Below are 19,183 nucleotides of genomic sequence, written 5' to 3' on the forward strand. Positions count from 1 at the left end.
AGCAGAGAGTCGGGATAAATGGGTCCTTTTCCGGTTGGAAATCAGTGATTAGTGGTGTGCCACAGGGATCGGTGCTGGGACCACAACTGTTTACAATATACATAGATGACCTAGAAGAGGGAACAGAGTGTAGTGCAACAAAATTTGCAGATGACACTAAGATTAGTGGGAAAGCGGGTTGTGTAGAGGACTCAGAGAGGCTGCAAGGAGATTTGGATAGGTTAAGCAAATGGACTAAGATTTGGCAGATGGAATACAATGTCGGAAAGTGTGAGGTCATCCGCCTTGGGAAAAAAAAAACAGTAAAAGGGAATATTATTTGAATGGGGAGAAATTACAACATGCTGCGGTGCAGAGGGACCTGGGGGTCCTTGTGCATGGATCCCAAAAGGTTAGTTTGCAGGTGCAGCAGGTAATCAGGAAGGCAAATGGAATGTTGGCCTTCATTGAGAGAGGGATGGACTACAAAAGCAGGGAGGTCTTGCTGCAACTGTATAGGGTATCGGTGAGGCCGCACCTGGAGTACTGCGTGCAGTTTTGGTCACCTTACTTAAGGAAGGATATACAAGCTTTGGAGGGGGTACAGAGACGATTCACTGGGCTGATTCCAGAGATGAGGGGGTTACCTTCTGATGATAGATTGAGTAGACTGGGTCTTTACTCCTTGGAGTTCAGAAGGATGAGGGGTGATCTTATAGAAACATTTAAAATCATGAAAGGGATAGACAAGATAGAGGCAGAGAGGTTGTTTCCATTGGCAGGGGAGACTAAAACTAGGGGGCACAGCCTCAAAATACGGAGGAGCAAATTTAAAACCGAGTTGAGAAAGAATTTCTTCTCCCAGAGGGTTGTGAATCTGTGGAATTCTCTGCCCAAGAAAGCAGTTGAGGCTAGCTCATTGAATGTTTTCAAGTCACAGATAGATAGATTTTTAACCAATAAGGGAATTAAGGGTTACGGGGAGAGGGCGGGTAAGTGGAGCTGAGTCCACAGCCAGATCAGCCATGATCTTGTTGAATGGCGGAGCAGGCTCGAGGGGCTAGATGGCCTACTCCTGTTCCTAATTCTTATGTTCTTATGTTCTTATAACACTCTGGAACTGGAGGGTGGTGAACAGCTGAAAGACAGTGAGGAACACTGTTGAAAGATTAATGATTCAAGTAGGGACCAATCTTTTAGATGTTGATAAATGAAAGACCAGCTGTATATTTTCAGCATTGAAGATTTCCAGCTTTTCTATTAAACTGAATTTAAATAAGGACACCATCCAAATAAAAACCTACGGCCAGTTTATTTTTCAAAAACTCAATTTCAGCCAAGTACATACTTATCTCTCAGAATATCCAAACAAATGATCTTCTGTACATTTCTGGCAATTGCTTTTTTAAATATTCCATTACAACAACAAGTGCCCGCTTTAATTCACAAAATGTTGATAATGAATTGTACATATATCCAACTTGTGACGATTTTATCCCATAAAATCAAAATTATGATCCGTTGAATTAAACTTGGTTTAATTTGATTTGTAAAAGGCAAGGCATGTCTGACCCATTGAACAGTTCTTTGAAAAACTACTTTTAAATGAAATGCAGTGGACAAAGAAATGTGATCAGGTGTCACACAGAGGCTTACTGATGAAATGAATGTGTGTATTACTACAGGGAGTGCAGCAGCAGGAGTACGAAGTTAGTTGAAGAATAGAAAACAGTAGGTTTGAAGTTAGACGGAAGGGAATATAGGAACACTCCCTACTTGCCTGGATGAGCGCAGCTCCAACAACATTCAAGAGGCGCGACATCATCCAGGGCAAAGCAACCTGCTTGATTGGCACCCCATCCACCACCTTCAACATGCACTCCCTCCACCACCGGTGCACCGTGGCTGCAGTGTGTATCATGTATAAGATGCACTGCAGCAACTCACCAAGGCTTCTTCTACAGCACTTCCCAAACCCGCGACCTCTACCACCTAGAAGGACAAGGGCAGCAGGCGCATGGGAACACCATCACCTGCAAGTTCCCCTCTAAGTCACACACCATCCTGACCTTGGAAATACATTGCCATTCCTTCATTGTCGCTGGGTCAAAATCCTGGAAATCCCTCCCCAACAGCACTGTGGGAGTACCTTCACCATAGACTGCAGCGGTTCAAGGCAGCCTTCTCAAGGGCAATTAGGGATGGGCAATAAATGGTGGCATTGCCAGTGATATCCACATCCCACAAACAAATATTAAAAAAGGAGGTACAAGATCAACATTTTCAGATGACAAACAGGGAGCATGGTGAACAGTGAAAAGGACTGCAGGCAACTTCAGGAGGACATCGCGTTATAATACAGGTTGAACTTCCCTTATCTGGCACCCTCGGGACCTGGCCTGTGCCGAATGTGAGGGACTTTGCTGGATGAGGGGAGGTCATTGGCCTGAGCTCGGGGGAGGGGGAGGGGAAACAGAGGTGGTCGACAGCCTGAGCAGGCCCAAGTACGCAGCCCACTGGCCTGACCCCCACCCAGAGGGAGTGCTGTGGGGAGCACGGCAGCCCAAGGACTGTGGCTGCAGGAGTTCCAGCAGGGTGACAAGGAGGAGACAGCAAGTGGAAAGATTATATTGGGGAGCAGGATTTTGACCGGCCAAGTACTGTGCATACGCCACCCGGTGGCCAGGAATGGTGCCGGACAAGGGGCGGTGCCAGATAAGGGAGTCCCGGATAAGAGAGGTTCAACCTGTTTTCGACTGTGCAGATGCAATTTGAGAAATGTGTTTGTATTCTTCCCCTCCAAATATAGGAGAAAATATATACACTAAATGGTAAGACTCAAGGAGATGTGGAAGAGCAGACAGACTTAAGGGCTCAAATAAACAAATCTTTAGAAGTGAGAGAACAAGTTGATAAAGCAGTGTTTAAACACAAAAATCACAAGGCATTCTAGGTTCAATAAACACCTATAGAAGAGCTAAATACAAATGCTAAACCATTAGTTACACTATGGTTGTCTACTGCATCCTGTTCTGTGTGCTTTAAGGAGGTGGTTCAGGTCATGGAGGAAGTACAGGAGGGATTTACTGTGACAGGTTTTAGTTACGAGGAGAAACTAGCAAAAAAGGACTCTACCCTTGGAACGGTCACGGTAAAAAGGTGATCTGATGGAAGGGTACAAAATTGAGGAGTAGGTTTAATAGTCTTGGAAATATAAATCGACCGTTCCTTCATTGTCACTGGGTCAAAATCCTGGAACTCCCTCCCCAACAGCACTGTGGGAGTACCTTCACCACAGACTGCAGCGGTTCAAGGCGGCGGCTCACTACCATCTTCGAGGGCAATTAGGGACGGGCAATAAATGCTGGTCTTGCCTGCAACGTCCACATCCCTTGAACGAATGAAAAAAGGTAAATGGAACAAAAAATATTTCCAATGGCCGATGAATTAGAACTAGATGGCATAAATTCAACATTAGCAAAGGATCAAAAAGGAGAGATTAGGAGATTAATGACATTGTTGTTTTTTTTTTTTTTTAAGCACAGCAAGGATTGTTCAAATGTGCAATCCCATTCCCAAACCAGGGGTGAAACAGAATCTTTCTCAGCTTTTCAAAAGCATAGTGAATAAATAGTTGAAAAAAGAATTTAAAAAAGTTAGTGTGGCAGGGAAATGGACTATTTGGATAGCGCTTGCAGAAAGCCTGTGTAGATGTGATGAGCCGAATGATCTCCTTTATGTGCTGAAGTATTGCTGCAATACTTCAAAGAATTGGGCAATCTGGTTCTCATGCAAATACACGACAATGGTGCATTCCTTACGCACATGCACATATCAAAACATGACAAATGGTGGAAAATGTGTGAGATACTGGGTGTGGGAAGAGCTCTCTTAGCAGGCGGTCACAGCAGGAAGGCTAATGCAAGGCAAAGTTAGCAGTGAGAAAACAAGACAGAAGCCTTGATCACATTACATAACTACAGTTTGCAGCGCTTGTCAGCTTTGCAAAAAGTGTGTGGGGGGGGGGGGGCGGGGGTTATTTTCTCTTGTTCCCAATGTCTGCCAAATGAAGTCATATTTGCTTTCATATTGATTCCAACTCTGGTCAGATGTGAATTAAATCGACCGTCTGAATTTCTTGAATAAATGATAATGAACCAGGAGATTAATATAAATCGGCTATAATAACCATGACTAAACAATCAATTCAACAACAACATTTAAGTGCACAGTATTGATAAAGGTGGCAGTGGGTCAGTGTGACAATGTGCACATTAGGTACCAGATAACAAAGTACATCACAGTGGTAGGGTGACTCTTCATGCCTGCAATTCCACACAGAATAATCCCAAATGTAGCTATACGATCAGGGGAAGGCACGCAGAGGCTCAGCCTTTGCCCACACCATCAGGGGGAGAAACCCAAGGCTGTCAGTTGTCCTCTCTGTATAAGATCATAAGAAATAGGAGCAGGAGTACGCCATTTGGCCCCTCGAGCCTGCTCTGCCATTCAATATCATGGCTGATCTGAACATGGACTCGGCTCCACTTCCCTGCCTGCTCCCCATAACCCTTTACTCCCTTAAAATCGCTCAAAAATCTGTCCATCGCCGCCTTAAATATATTCAATGACCCAGCCTCCACAGCTCCCTGGGGCAGAGAATTCCATAGATTTACAACCCTCTGAAGAAATTCTTCCTCATCTCATTTTTACATGGGCGGTCCCTGTATTTAAAAGCCCATTGCCAGATCCCCTCAATCCACAACAGTTTGATTCAACCACTAACTCTGGTAGACAATTCTGTAGTCTTACAACTCAGTGCGAAGAAATGTCTTGCTCTAAATCGCTCATATTAATCTTGTATCTATTATCTACTGAACCTTGTTGTAGATCCCTGAGCTACTGCTTTTATCTACCCTGTCCCGTCCTTCCACACGTTTTTTTAGACTACCCCGTAATCTATGTTGTAATAAAAATAGACCCAACTTTTCAAATTTTTCTTCATACTTGTATTTCCTCACAACAGGCAGCATTTTCGTGGATCTGTGCTTGAAATCCCTAAAGCTTCAATAGCTTTCCTGTAGTGTGGAACCCAATATTGCACACACTACTCAAACTGAAGTCGAGGTTTTATATACATCAATACCCGTGGGTGGTCACATAAGGAACTGCTCGACGAAGACAGACCAAGTCCATCTAGTTCACCTTCGACCATCTTGGTTGAGCATGGTAAAAGACTTTTTATATAGCACCTTTCACAACCACCAAATGTCCCAAAGCGCTTGACAGCGAATGAAGTGCTTTTGAAGTGGACACTGTTGTAATGTGGGAGATGCGGCAGCCAATTTGCGCACAGCAAGCTCCCACAAACATGAATGTGATAATGAGCAGATAATCTGTTTTTAGTTATTATGTTGATTGAGGGATAAATATTGGCCCCAGGAATAACCCCCCTACTCTTCTTCGAAATAGTGTTGTGGGATCTTTTACGTCCATCCGAGGGCAGATGATCATATTCATATTGAATGGTGGTGCCGGCTCGAAGGGCTGAATGGCCTACGATTGCACCTATTTTCTATGTTTCTATGTTATCGCATGTCAAATGTCTTAAATTACTCCAACTATCACAAAATGTTATTTTCTGAATTCTATACCTCTTGTAAAAATACCTGGAACCCCATCAGCTTTTTTTCTGCAGCATTACCAACCAGAGATGCTGCCTTGAAATGTCCTGCAAACCTGTCTCCAAAATCCCTCTGCTCTTCCACAGCACCAAGTCCAATTCCATCCACTGCTTTTTGTTTAAACTAATATCCATCACCTCATGTTTACAGAAATGGAATTTCGTCTTTCTCTGATTAGTCTATCCCTCCCGCCCCATCTGATCAATATCCAGCCGCGACTTTCTTGAGTTCTGAAGAAGTTAGTGGTACAAGGTCTTTGGATCGAGGCCTGGGGTGGGGGGGGGGGGGAAAGAGTTGGCAAAATTTACAATCAGTGAGATACGCAGTGAATAGAGGTCACCCCAAAACTGATCCCAGTGAGATGTCATGACTCCCTTCCAACCATTCTGAAACGCTGCCATTAACTCTGACTCTGTTTTAATCCAGTTTTCTATCCTCTCCTTCACTCCACACTTGAATCCTGTCTATGAATCCCCCACATGGTACCTTGTCAAACCCTTTCCTGAAGCCAATGTACACGACCTTTATTGCATTCCCGGAACACCCCCGTATACAGTGTCTGTTATCTTCTCAAAGAGGTTTGTGAAGCACAATCATCCCGTCAAAATCTGTGCTCGTTATTCTCTATCGCGATACATGGTCAATTCTTCCATAATTAAAGACTCGAAAATGTTATCTAATTGGCCTGTAATTAGAAAGATTAGCTCCATCATTCTCATTAAAAAATCAACAGTACATGGTGGTGTGTCAGAGGACTGGAGAATGTGCATATTCACACTCAGCACAGAAATATATCATCTCGGGCCATGGCAATGTTCTGCCTTGTCTCCTTCAGGATACATCCAGTCATGTCCTGGTGCTTTGTCCAGTTTAACTTATTTTAACATATTCCTTTGAACCATCATAATGTCACTCCACTCGCTCTCAACCACTTCAGGACTCAACTCCTCTCCAATGTCTTTCTCTTTCATAATAACTATCCTCTTTGGCTTCATGTTCCGTGACGTCCTTCAGTGATTTTCCACAAATGATCATCTACAATTATCAACACCCCCTCCCCCGCCCCGGTCAAAATCGTTTCAGCTCCCTGAAGACAAACAGCACCATCATGCAGCAATGGTATCTCCCACATTAGTTTCTGCAACTTCATGCAGTGAATACAAATTCATACATCACACACGTATTTACAGAAACACACACAGGTCACAGATTAGAGAAAGCATTTTGAATTTAACAGTAACTGCTTCTAAAATATAGTATTGATAACAAAAGAATTGCACCTACCTCAATAAAAACACGTGAAGATTCTCTCGTTTGCATCTGATGAAGTTGCACTTGAACCTAAGAAAGAAAGACAAACTTGGATTGAAATAGCGCTTTTCACGATTACTGGACGTCTCAAAAGCACTTTATAGCCAATTAAGTACTTTTTGGAGTGTAGTCGCTGTTGTAGGAAATGCGGCATAATATTAGGATAAATATTGGCCAGGACACCGGGGATAACTCCTCTGCTCTTCTTTGAAATAGTGCCATGGGATCTTTTATGTCCACTTGCGAGAGCAGATAGGGCCTCGGTTTAACGTCTCAGCCGAAACATGTCACCTCCGACAGTGCAACGTTCCCTCAGCACTGCACAGAAGTGTCAGCCTATATTTTTGTGCTCAAGTCCCTGGAGTGGGACTTGAACCCACAATCTTCTGACTCAAGAGGCAAGGGTGCTACTCACTGAGCAACAGCTGACACAGACAAGAAAAAGAAATATATTTTATAAAAAGGGAAACAAATGGGCACTGGCTCTGCCCAAGAATGAGTAAGAGCGCTTGTTGCAAACTCAACAGGATCGCAGAGGGGATGTGCTGGACCCGTCGAGGAGATGTAAAGTGTTCACAAACGCAAGAATGTGAACCCTTGAAAATACACAACTTGCAGAAGCTCCAATCCCTGTTGCAACTGAAGATTACTCGGTACTGAAGGGATTTTATTTAGAAACTTGATTTATCCTACTCGACAGCCCTTCACAATTTAGAGACTAATTTAGGAACTGCAACAATGTGAGCTTAGGTTTTCAAAGCTCCCCAAACTCTTGGGGATCCTAGAGTTCAGGAGATTATTGTATTTTGGTGATTTACGAGGATATACACCAATAAACACGTCCTGCAAGGATGCACACTGTTTTCCTTTGGATAGCCGACACTACCTTTTAGAAAAGTTCATCTTGGGGCCCCAACTTAAAAAAACATCAGTTCCCATTGGCAAACCCTCACTTCTTGTAAACTGACGCAAGCCATTGGGCACAATGTCACTTTTGACGGTGTGCAACTGATGAATGTGTTGTCTCTAGATTATACGTAGAATTGCCACCATGTGCACTCTTCAGAACACCATTAAAATCAGTCAACCCCGACACATGTAACTGACCTAAAAGACCAAAGGGTTTGCTCAGATCGTCATTCACAGAAGCATGCAGTAACATCCAGTAATTTAAGTCAGTTTAAAAAAAAAGGCAACAGCTTCGAACCAGTGCCTGACCGATCGGTTTACATCCTACATAATTACATCTCGCCTTGAGCTGCACGCATAATAACTTTATGCCCATAAAACGTTGGAGATCAAGCAAAGTCTTTGAGCAGTCAGTCTGCAAGACAACGTACTCAATGGACAGCAAACTCAACACAGAAGAATTAGCAGGCTATTTGGCCCTTCGAGCCTGCTCTGCCATTCAATGAGATCATGGCTAATCTTCTACCCCAACTCCACTTGCCTGCACTGTCCCCATATCGCTCGATTGCCTTAATATACAAAAATCAAATCAATCTCCGTCTTGAATATTCTCAAGACTGAGCCTCCACAGCCCTCTGGGGCAGAGAATTCAAAAGATTCACCACCCTCAGTAAAGAAATGTCTCCTCCTCTCAGTCCTATTTGGCTGACCCCTTATTCTGAGACTGTGACCCCTGATTCTAGACTCCTCAGCCAGGGGAAACATCCTCCCTGCATCTACCTTGTCTAGCCCTGTAAGAATGTTGTATGTTTCAATGAGATCACTCTCGAGAATATAGGCCTAGTCAACTCAATCCCTCATTAGGACAATCCCACCATTACAGGAATCATTCTGGTGAACCTTCATTGCACTTCCTCTATGGCAAGTATATCCTTCCTTGGGTAAGGAGACCAAAACGGCACACTAGCATCGTGATGGCCACCTGTGGAGCCTGCCAAATGCTATCTGTATGGTATCATGAGGACGGAAATAGACATTGTGCATCCAAGAGTGCCTGATCTCTGGTCGATACTTCTGCAGGACAGGAATGGCTTCCTTTTAACACGCAATGATTACCCTCTTTCTACCCCTAGGCAGCACAGTATCCAGAAGTCACGTCACCCTGTCCACCTTTACCTCCTTGGCCAAACCCAATTTACAGAGAATTCAACATGAGCCAAAAATATTAAGACTGGCAAAGATAATGTTACAATTGACTTTCTTGCCATCCTTTAGGATAGGGGTGTGGGAGAGCAAAAGAGAGCTATTCACCGATAAAAGGTGGAAATTTACATAAAAGACAGTACAAAAACACATTTAAAAACCTCCTGGAAAATGCAAATCATTTTCTTTAAGAATGATACCCAATCTCAAAGCAATGAGATGCAAATCATTTCTCCTCTACGAGGGTATTTTTAATAACAGATAATATACAAGAGAACGACACGGACTCATTCATCTTGTGTACAGCACTGGAAAAGCTCGAGTGCTCCATCTGCTGCGCATATTTAGAATACCTTCTCACCCAGCAAACAGTGAGGTGACAATACACTGAACGCACAGACCTGGCTTTAGGAGGACATCTGCTGGATCAGAGCAACTGCACCTATTGGCGAACAGCCCCGTTTGAGTACACCATATGCCACAGACCCAGTTCATTCGTACAAGGACAATTGAACAGTATATATTAAAACTAAAAATGTAATTAGAATGCAAAAGATTCTCAATTTGTGAAATTAATATTTTTGGACATTAGGAACCAGTGCCACAGAGTCCTTGGTTTAGTTCCAATACCAAAATATACAACAAAGTGATAATAGTAATGTACAAAATTGTTTTAAAGCATTAGGACACAATACTAAATTAAAAGTTAAAATAATTGAACAGCAGTACAATACCAATTATATAGAACTATATTGCTATTTAGAAGGAGTGGAATCAGAGGTTTAAGAACAGAAAAATTAGGAGCAGTTGGAGGCCATACGGCCCCTCGAGCCTGCTCCGCCATTCAATAAGATCACGGCTGATCATCGACCTCAACTTCAATTTCCCGCCCGATCTCCATATCCCTGGATTGCCCTCGAATCCAAAAATCTATCGATCTCAGCCTTGAATATATTCAGAGACTCAGCATCCACAGCCCTCTGGGGCAGAGAATTCCAAAGATTCACAACCCTCGAGTGAAGAAATTACCCCTCATCTCGGTCTTAAAATGGTCGATCCCTTATCCCAAGACTGTGGCCCCTAGTTCTAGATTCTCCAGCCATGGTAAGCAACCTCTCCGCATCTACCCCGTCAATCCCCTACAGAATCTTGTATGTTTCAATGAGATCACCTCTCATTCTTCTAAACGCGACAGTCTAGGCCCATTCTACACAATCTCTCATCATATGACAGCCCTGTACAATTGTAGCAAGACTTCCTCACTCTTACAAAGGGGTTGGAGTGTCAGGCCAATATACTATTTGCAAATTATTTTTTATCTACCATTTGCCTTCCTTATTGCTTGCTGTACCTAAATGCTAGCTTTGTGTTCGTTGCTCGAGGACACCCAAATCTCTCTGAACACCAACATTTAAAAGCTTCTCACAATTTAAACAATATTTTGTTTTTCTATTCTTCCAACTCACATTTCCCTACATTATACTCCATCAGCCACCTTACTGTCCACTGAGTATCTATATCCCTTTGCAAATGCTTTGCGTTCTCCTCACTTTACTGTCCCATCTCACCTTTGTATTGTCGTCAAACTTTGATACATTACACTCAGTCCCTTCATCGAGGTCGTTAATAGATTGTAAATAGCTCAGGCCCTACCACGGATCCTTGGGGAACCCCACTATTTACAGCCTGCCAACCTGAAAAAGACTCATTTATCCCGACTCTCTTCTCTGTTAGTTCGCCAATTCTCTATCCATGCTAATACATTGCCTCCAATCCCATGAGCCCTTATCTTGTGCAATAACCTTTTATGGAATTTTGGAAGATCAAAAGCAATGCATCCACTGTCTCTGCAGCCCCTTCTTTTAGAACCCGAGGATGTAGGCCGCCGGGTCCAGGGGATTTGTCGACTTTTTGTTCCATGAGTTTCTCTACACATATTAATTACATTAAGTTCCTCACCCTCATTAGACTCTTGGTTCCCCACCACTTTAGGTATGCTTTTGTGTCTTCTACTGTGAAGACAGATACAAAATATTTGTGTTTGAAGTCTCTGCCATTTCCTTATTCCACATTGTAGTTTCGCCTGTCTCAACCTCAGAGACCAATGTTACTTTTGCAACTCTTCCTTTTTACATACTTGTAGAAGCTCTTACAATCTGTTTTTATATTTCTTGCTAGTTTTCTCTCATTCTGTTTTTTCCATATTCATTTTTGGTCATCCTTTGCTGGTTTCTGAAACTCTCCCAATCCTCAGGCTCACGACTACTCTTCGCAACATTCGCTGCTTCTTTCAATCCAATGCCATCTTTAAACTTCTTCAGCTCGCCACAGAGGGATCACTTTTCCGTTGGAGTTTTGTTTCTCAACAGAAATTACTTTTGTTAGAATTATGAAATATTTATTTAAATGCTAGCCACTGCTTATCTGCCACCATACCCTTTTAATCTATTTTTCAAATCTACCTTGGCCAACTCACCCTTTATACCCATGTAATTGGCTTTAAGTACAAGACTAGTTTCAGACTTGGGCAAGTCACGCGCAAATGTAATGTGAAATTCTATCATATTATGATCACTCTGCCTCAGAGGATCCTTTACTATGAGATTGCTAATTAACCACATCTCATTACACAATACAAGATCTAAAATAGCCTGTTTCCCTGCTTGGGTCCATGACATTGTTCTCGTAAACTGTTCCAAATGCATTCCATTAACCCATCCTCCAGACTATCTTTGCCAATTTAATTTGTCCAGTCTATAAGAAGATTAAAGTCCCCCATGATTATTCCATTACTTTTGCTTGAAGCTCCTACCATTTCTTGACTAATATTCTGTCCAACAGTCGAGCTACTGTTAGGCGGCCTAGATACTACTACGACCAGTGATTTCTGCCCCTGGTCATGCCTCATCTCCACCCTTGCTGATTCTACTTTCTGATCTTGAGAGCCGAGATCCATTCTCTTTGCTGTCTTTACCTGCATCCTTTATCAGGGCTCTCCCCACTCCTTTAACATTCTGCCTCTCTTTTTGAAACGTCAAGTACCAAACATTGGTCATCTTGCAACTGTTATGTCTGTAATGCACTTATGAATGACTCCACGAGGCAATGTGTTGTACGAAAACAATAGTGACCTTGGTCCTTTATTCGTACCTCCGGAGTGAGGCATAAGCATGGTGACCAGCCTTTTATACTGGGCCCTGCGCACCTATGCAGGTGACCCTCAGGTCTCCCACTGCAGTGCCCTCTGGTGGACAGCCTCTGCCACAGTGGCAGGAAACCCCGGTCTCCACTAGTTGCACCCTCTAGTGGTGCCATCATAGTATATACACAGTACATCAGGTAACAAGTCTCCATCTTATGCAACTATACAGTGACTACACAGAATATCTAACAGCAACCACGTCTCTAATGGCTATTAGATTAAACTCAAGATCCGACTGCTACTGTAAGTTCACTCCCTGCAATACGAGGGTTGCATCCCCTGTGCGGCAATGTTGAATGAAGAAGTTGGCAGGTAGAGTACACCAGCAAGCCTTGCAATGACCCAATAGATGTCTTTAAGATTATGAAGGGGCTCTAATGTAGACGCAGAGAAGATGGTTCCACTTGTGGGGGGACACCAGCATTATAAATCGTCATCAATAAATCCAATCGGGAATTCAGGAGAAACCTCTTTACCCAGAGAGTGGTGAGAATGTGGAACTCATTGGCACAAAGAAAAGACTTGCATTTATATAGCACCTTTCACAACCACCAGACGCCTCAAAATGCTTTACAGCCAATTAAGTACTTATGGAGTGTAGTCACGGTTGTAATGTGGGAAACGCAGCAGCCAACTTGCACACAGCAAGCTCCCATAAACAGCAATATGATAACAAAAACAGATGATGATCTGGTCATTATGTTGATTGAGGAATAAATATTGGCCAGGACACCGGGGATAACTCCCCTGTTCTTCTTCGAAATAGTGCCACGGGATCTTTCAGGTCCACCTGAGGAACCAGACGGGACCTCGGTTGAACATCTCATCTGAAAGGCGGCGCCTCTGACAGTGCAGCGCTCCCTCAACACTGCAGTGTCAGCCGAGATTTTTGTGCTCAAGTTACTGGTGTGGGACTTGAACCCACAACCTTCTGACTCAGGAGAGTGAGCTACCCACTGAGCCACAGCAGACGATGCTAAGGAGTAGTTAAGGTGAATAGCATAGATGCCTTCAAGGAAGAGCTCGATAAACTGATGAGAGAGAAAGGAATAAAATTACATGCTGATAGGGAGAGATGAAAGTGGGGTGGGAAGAGGCTCATGTGGAGCATAAACACTGGCATGGACCAGTTAGGCCCAATGTTTGAGCTGTGCCGTCTATATAATCTAAATTCATATTTTTTTTGAATTATGCATGCATTAGCTTGCAATGGACTCCAGCAGTGTAATCGACAACAGGTACACAAATAGGTGCCGAATTTAACAAGATAACTGCAGACCTCAAACCAGGAAATAATTCACAAAAATAGGCCTCTCGGCCAGTCAGCCCATCCAATTTCACCCTTTGAGAATAATCACTAGTCAACAGGCGCTCACTCAGTCATGGAGCCCAATTAGCAAATCCACTGGTTAAAAAAGGGGCAGGAGCCAGCAATTAAACATGAGACAATAACAGAAAATGCTGGAAACACTCACTCCAGCATCTGTGAAGAGAGAAACACAGTTAACATTTCAGGCCGATGACCTTGCACCAGAACAGGTTTGAAAGGTCATCGACCGGAAACATTAACTCTCTCCACAAATGCTGCCCGACCTGCTGAGTATTTCCAGCATTTTCTGTTTTTATTTCAAAGTTCCAGCATCCACAGTATTTTGCTTTGGAATTAAACATGGGACCAAGGCGGAGAGGAGTGGCGAGGACTGAAAAAAAATCTGCACATCCGGTGCTCCCTTGCACAATCACACTCCCCACCCACTTACGACACCATGGAATGAAATTATACAATGATCTCAGTGTGCAGGGAAGGAAACTTCTGGGGGGGGGGGGGGGGAGAAATGAGGACTAAACCAAAAAGTGTTATTTATATTTGTGTAGTAATCCAAAAACAGCACTGGAATCATTGTTCAAGCCTCCATTACTCCGCGTTTACAGCCTTCACTCGGTCGATCTAATGCAAACCCACACCTGTCGCCAAGGTCACTTTGGCACACAGTTCAAGACAGCTACAGCAAACATTCCCTTTATTCTTGAGCAAAGATTGCATTTTCTTTTGAAGTAGTATTTCAGTATTTGGCATCGAATGGTGCAACCTGGTTTGCTGTACCAGGCCGCTGAATTCAACTGCAGTCCTTCCCAGGAGGGATTGTGCGAGACCAGCCACAAACCAACCAACAATCCCGAGGTTTGCAGATGTTGCTCACGAGGCAAGAGCGACCGAGACAAGTCTTGGTAGTGGGGGAACCCATCCTCTGCCGCCGGCTGTTTCTGCATAGCGCAAAAGTTGCGGATGGAGAGAGAGCGTGAAAGCGACTAAAAATACAAAAAGGCATCACCAATACTCAGCAGCACTTAAGAGGCAGGCTGTACATTATCCCCTGGTGGAGAACTCTAATTTGTCATCATCATCATAGGCAGTCCCTTGAAGCGAGGATGACTTGCTTCCATGCCAAAAAAGGATGAGTTCACAGGTGTTTCAATGAAGGAATCCAATATTCCAGATCCTGAACTACATGTTGAAGGGTGGAATATGCCTGTGCGTGGATTTTTCTTTTTAACGTGGGGTGGCCGTTGCACACCAGCCACCACACGGGCTTGACAGAGCTAGGTCTTGGTCCAGTGGCAAGGGTTTTCCAAGACAAATGAAGACCTGCTCTGCTGCGTGGAACTAGTGCACACACATCGCAGTGTGGGCTGGCCTGTGCTGCCCCTGGCCCCGAATTCATGCCTATCCTGGGCCCCAATCACAGCACCCCAGGGCAAGAGGTGCAGAAAAGAGGCAGGCAGGATGTATATTCTGAATTGCTATCCAGTAACTTTGTTGGTTAAGTGCGAGAATGTGGACTCAGCTGAGGATAAGGACAACATTAGTGGAAATAGTGATGCCTTCCATGGTTAATTAGCCCAGCACAATGGCAAGGTTTGCACAGCAGCAGGAGTCAGCACTTTCAGGAGAGGAGAAAAAGCACGGAGGAGAAAAGTTACACACAAGTACATTTGATTCAGTCGCATAGACATGTGATGTGTGGGCATGTGCTATTTGTGAAAGTGACCAATTAGGGATAACCCTTGTAACGATAGAAAGCAGGACCGATATGGCCATGAAATCCATGCACCATTTTGGCCGAATTTTGCAGAGATTTTTTTCAGAGTAAAAAAAAAAACATGAATAATCCTGCACCAGTCTGCTGGAGAGAGAAAAATTTAGCTTTTATCAACCAGAGTACAAACTTAAAAAAAAATAGAATCATATTTAACAAGTGTACACACACCAAGACTTGGCCTGCTATTTAATAAACGTATCTGTGGTGTAGCAGCTGACCGATGCATCGTATAGAGTTCTCTATGCTTTGCATGAGGAATTGTTTTTGCTTTTCTCCTTGGACTGATTCTCAGCTCCTGAAGCTCAGGGCAGGAGACCAGTGTCTCTGAGCTAGCTGCTGATGGCATGTGGCAAATGCTGCTTTTAGCCAGTTGCCAGAAGCATGCTACAGCAGCTAGATGAAGACTCTAACCCATCGTCACTCTCCTATCACCGTCCCTTGACATTCGACGAGATTACCATCGGCGAATCCCCCACCATCAACATCCTGGGGGGGGGGGGGTCACCATTGACCAGAAACTCAACTGGACCGGCCTCATACATACTGTGGCTATGAGGTCAGAGACTGGGTATTCTGTGGCAAATGTCTCACTGACTCCCCAAAGCCTTTCCACCATCTAAGACACAAGTCAGGAGTGTGATGGAATACTGTCCACTTGCCTGGATGAGTGCAGCTCCAACAACACTCAAAAAGCTTGACACCATCTGGGACAAAGCAGGCCACTCGATTGGCACCCCATCCACCACCGGCATACCGCGGCTGCACCATCTGCAAGATGTCCTGCAGCAACTCGCCAAGGCTTCTTTGATGGCACCTCTTAAAAGACAAGCAGAGGAACACCATCGCCTCCAAGTTCCCCATCATCCGGACGTGGAAATATAATCGGCTGTTCCTTCATCGTCACTGGGTCAAAATCCTGCAACTCCCTCCCGAACTGCACTGTGGGAGCACCTTCACCACACGGACTGCAGCGGTTCAAGGCGGCAGCTCACCAGCACCTTCACAAGGGCAATTGGGTATGGGCAATAAATGCTGGTCTTGCCAGTGACACCCACATGGCATGAATAAAAACAAAACCCCACTGGTGTCTCTGCTGGTGTCTCTGCATGGCGAAGGCATCACAGAAATGGAGGGGCGCAGGCGGCGAGCACACAGAGCGCTGGTGCCAATGCATTAGGCTTTCAACAGAGCGGTCTGCATTTGAAATGTGCAGCTCAAAACAAACCAGCAATGGTGCAGGAGGCAATTCAGTGACAGTGGCTGTGGTATTTATACACACCCGAGCGCTCTTCCAAGCCAACTCCGCCTTGGTCCAAGTATAAAATGGTCAGTCAAGAAAACAAAATACTTGGACCACCACCAGGCAAAAGTGAAGTTGCTGGAAGGTTTGACTGTTGTTCGGGCTCAAAATCATGGAAAGTCTCAGCAACGTAGCTCCGCGACTGGAAAAACAAAGTTTTCTCCTCCTACAGTGCAAGTAGGTCATTGCTCTGAAGTCATTTTTCCTGTTTGTGCACCAACACCCAGCTGCCTTCCTTCACCCAACAAGCAGCACGTCAATCACACCATCCATGGCTTGCTTGCACACCAACACTTCATGATGCCGATCTGGTTTTGCTAAGCAATACACTTTTTAAATCAGCAGACTTTTATTTACTTTTTTTACAAACACAGCTGGACACAAGATGTTGGTCGAGAATAACAGTACAGTTCACTATTAATACTCATCTGTTTCTCTAAGTGTTCACAATTTATATTTGTAATGTACGCACCTGTGAGGATGCTCACAGGTTTGTCGAGCTGTTGAGTTGGGAGTGGCTTAGCCAGTCACGTGATCTTCACAAGACTCAATAAAACCCCAACCAGTTGGGTTCAGGGGATCGACGATGAGGCAGGTAGATGAACTGGTAATGTGTACTGTGATTGTTAAACCTTTGCGAATAAACCAACTAGTTCTTAAATAGCAATGTGTTACTATGAATTCTTAAGCAAAGAGCCCATTTAGCAAATACATGACAATATTAACAATTTAGACTCTGGACTCAAAAACAATTTCTAAATTTGCGGATGACACCAAATTTGGGCCGGGGGGGGGGGCGTTGCGGGATGAAAGGAATGGTCAAGACAGGAGGACTGCAACAAATTTCAAGGACACGACATTAAAAAACTTGCAGAATGGGTGGGCACATAATTGGCAAATGAATTTCAACACAGAAAAAAAGTGTGAGGTATTACATTGGCAAGAAAAATAAGTAGGTCACATATTACTTGGAAACTAAGAATCTAAAATGGGGGTAGTGGAGCAAAGGGATCTGAATGTACAAATACAGAAATCACTAAAATTAGCAACACAGGTTAATAAGGCCATTAAAGCAGCAAGCCAAGCACGAGGGTTTATTTCTAAAAGGGATAGAATTGAAAAGTAGAGAAGTTATGCTGGACTAGTATCAACCCTTGGTTAGACCACACTTGGAGGACTATGCACAGTTCTGGTCGCCAGATTATAAAAAGGATAGAGGCCCAGGAGAGGGTGCAAAAGAGATTTACAAGAATGATACCAGAAATGAGAGGGTATACATATCAGGAACGGATGAACAGGCTGAAGTTCTTTTCTCTTGAAAAAAGGCGGCTGAGGGATGACCCAATAGATGTTCTTTAAAATTATGAAAGGTTTTGAGAGTGGAAAGAGAGAGAATGTTTCCACTTGTGGGGAAGAGCATGACGAGAGGCCATCAATACAAGATAGTCACCAAGAAATCAAATAGGGAAAGAAGAAACCTCTTTACCCAGGAGAGTGGTGAGAGTGTGGAACTCGCCATCACGGAGTGGTTGAAGCGAATACTAAATAAGTATTTGAGAGTGATTTTGAGAGAGTTAGATGAGGAAGGATGGGAGAAGGCTCCAGTGGAGCATAAACACCGGTATCGACTGGTTGGGCCAAATGGCCTGTTTGTGCCATATATCCTGTGCAACCTTCAGAAGTCTTTGATATCACGTGTCAGCTTCTGGCAGCTGCACTATTCTAACTTTTCTAATGACGCAGGTACAGATTTATATATTAAAATAAAACACTTGATTCAACGCCAGGCTCAAGCTTCTGATCTGCTATTTTGCTGGCTTCTCCAACTCGGGCTATTCATTGTACTGACTACTTCAACACGCTCCCACCTTTATCCTTGAGATTATGATGCAAATGAAAACCCGTTCGCAGCTGGAGGATGATCCTCTTCTCAACTTCTGACACCTTTTTGCCACAGTCCCAACTGAAAAAATCATACAACTGCTCCCTTGTATTTAAGCTTGTTGATGTGTCCACCTGAAGATAGACTCTCTCAGCGAACACAACATCCGAGATGTAATGGCCACAAAGAAAGTTTTGAAGTCTGCCTGTCAGAACGTGTCCTGCCGTCAAGCATCAAATGCCCAGCCAGCCAAACTTTACAGCCCCTACTAAAGCTGGACATTTGTGAAATGTTATCACACCAGTTTGAACAGAATCATTGGTGTTAAAAAAAACCTGAAACAACTTCATAGTAAAACATTAAAAGGACAAAAAAAAAATCCATAAAATGCACAACAATTTTCAACACCCAAGAAGTTCAAACAAAATTCAAGGTTTACAACCAGAAGTTTAACTATTCTCACAAAGGGCCATACTGATGATTTTCAAACTTGTTTGGGGGGGGGGGGGGCGCGGGGTCCCTATTCCAGTATTGACACATGCCCAAGAACCCCCCTCTTAATTTCTAGATCATTTGGAGGCAGGTAAGAAGATACACCCAAAACATGGACCC

General features: G+C 43.8%; 1 long non-coding RNA gene across 9 annotated transcripts in view; it reads right to left on the minus strand.

The window, feature by feature from the left end:
* Positions 1 to 19,183, minus strand: part of LOC139278425 (uncharacterized) — a 339,699-nt gene that overhangs the window by 253,843 nt on the left and 66,673 nt on the right. For all 9 annotated transcript variants that reach the window (XR_011596261.1, XR_011596257.1, XR_011596263.1 and 6 more), the window contains exon 2: positions 6,948 to 7,004. This is a non-coding gene — a long non-coding RNA (uncharacterized lncRNA). The remainder of the gene's footprint in view (positions 1 to 6,947; positions 7,005 to 19,183) is intronic.

Source organism: Pristiophorus japonicus, chromosome 13, assembly GCF_044704955.1.
Source record: "Pristiophorus japonicus isolate sPriJap1 chromosome 13, sPriJap1.hap1, whole genome shotgun sequence".
NCBI classification, from domain to species: Eukaryota; Metazoa; Chordata; class Chondrichthyes; family Pristiophoridae; genus Pristiophorus; species Pristiophorus japonicus.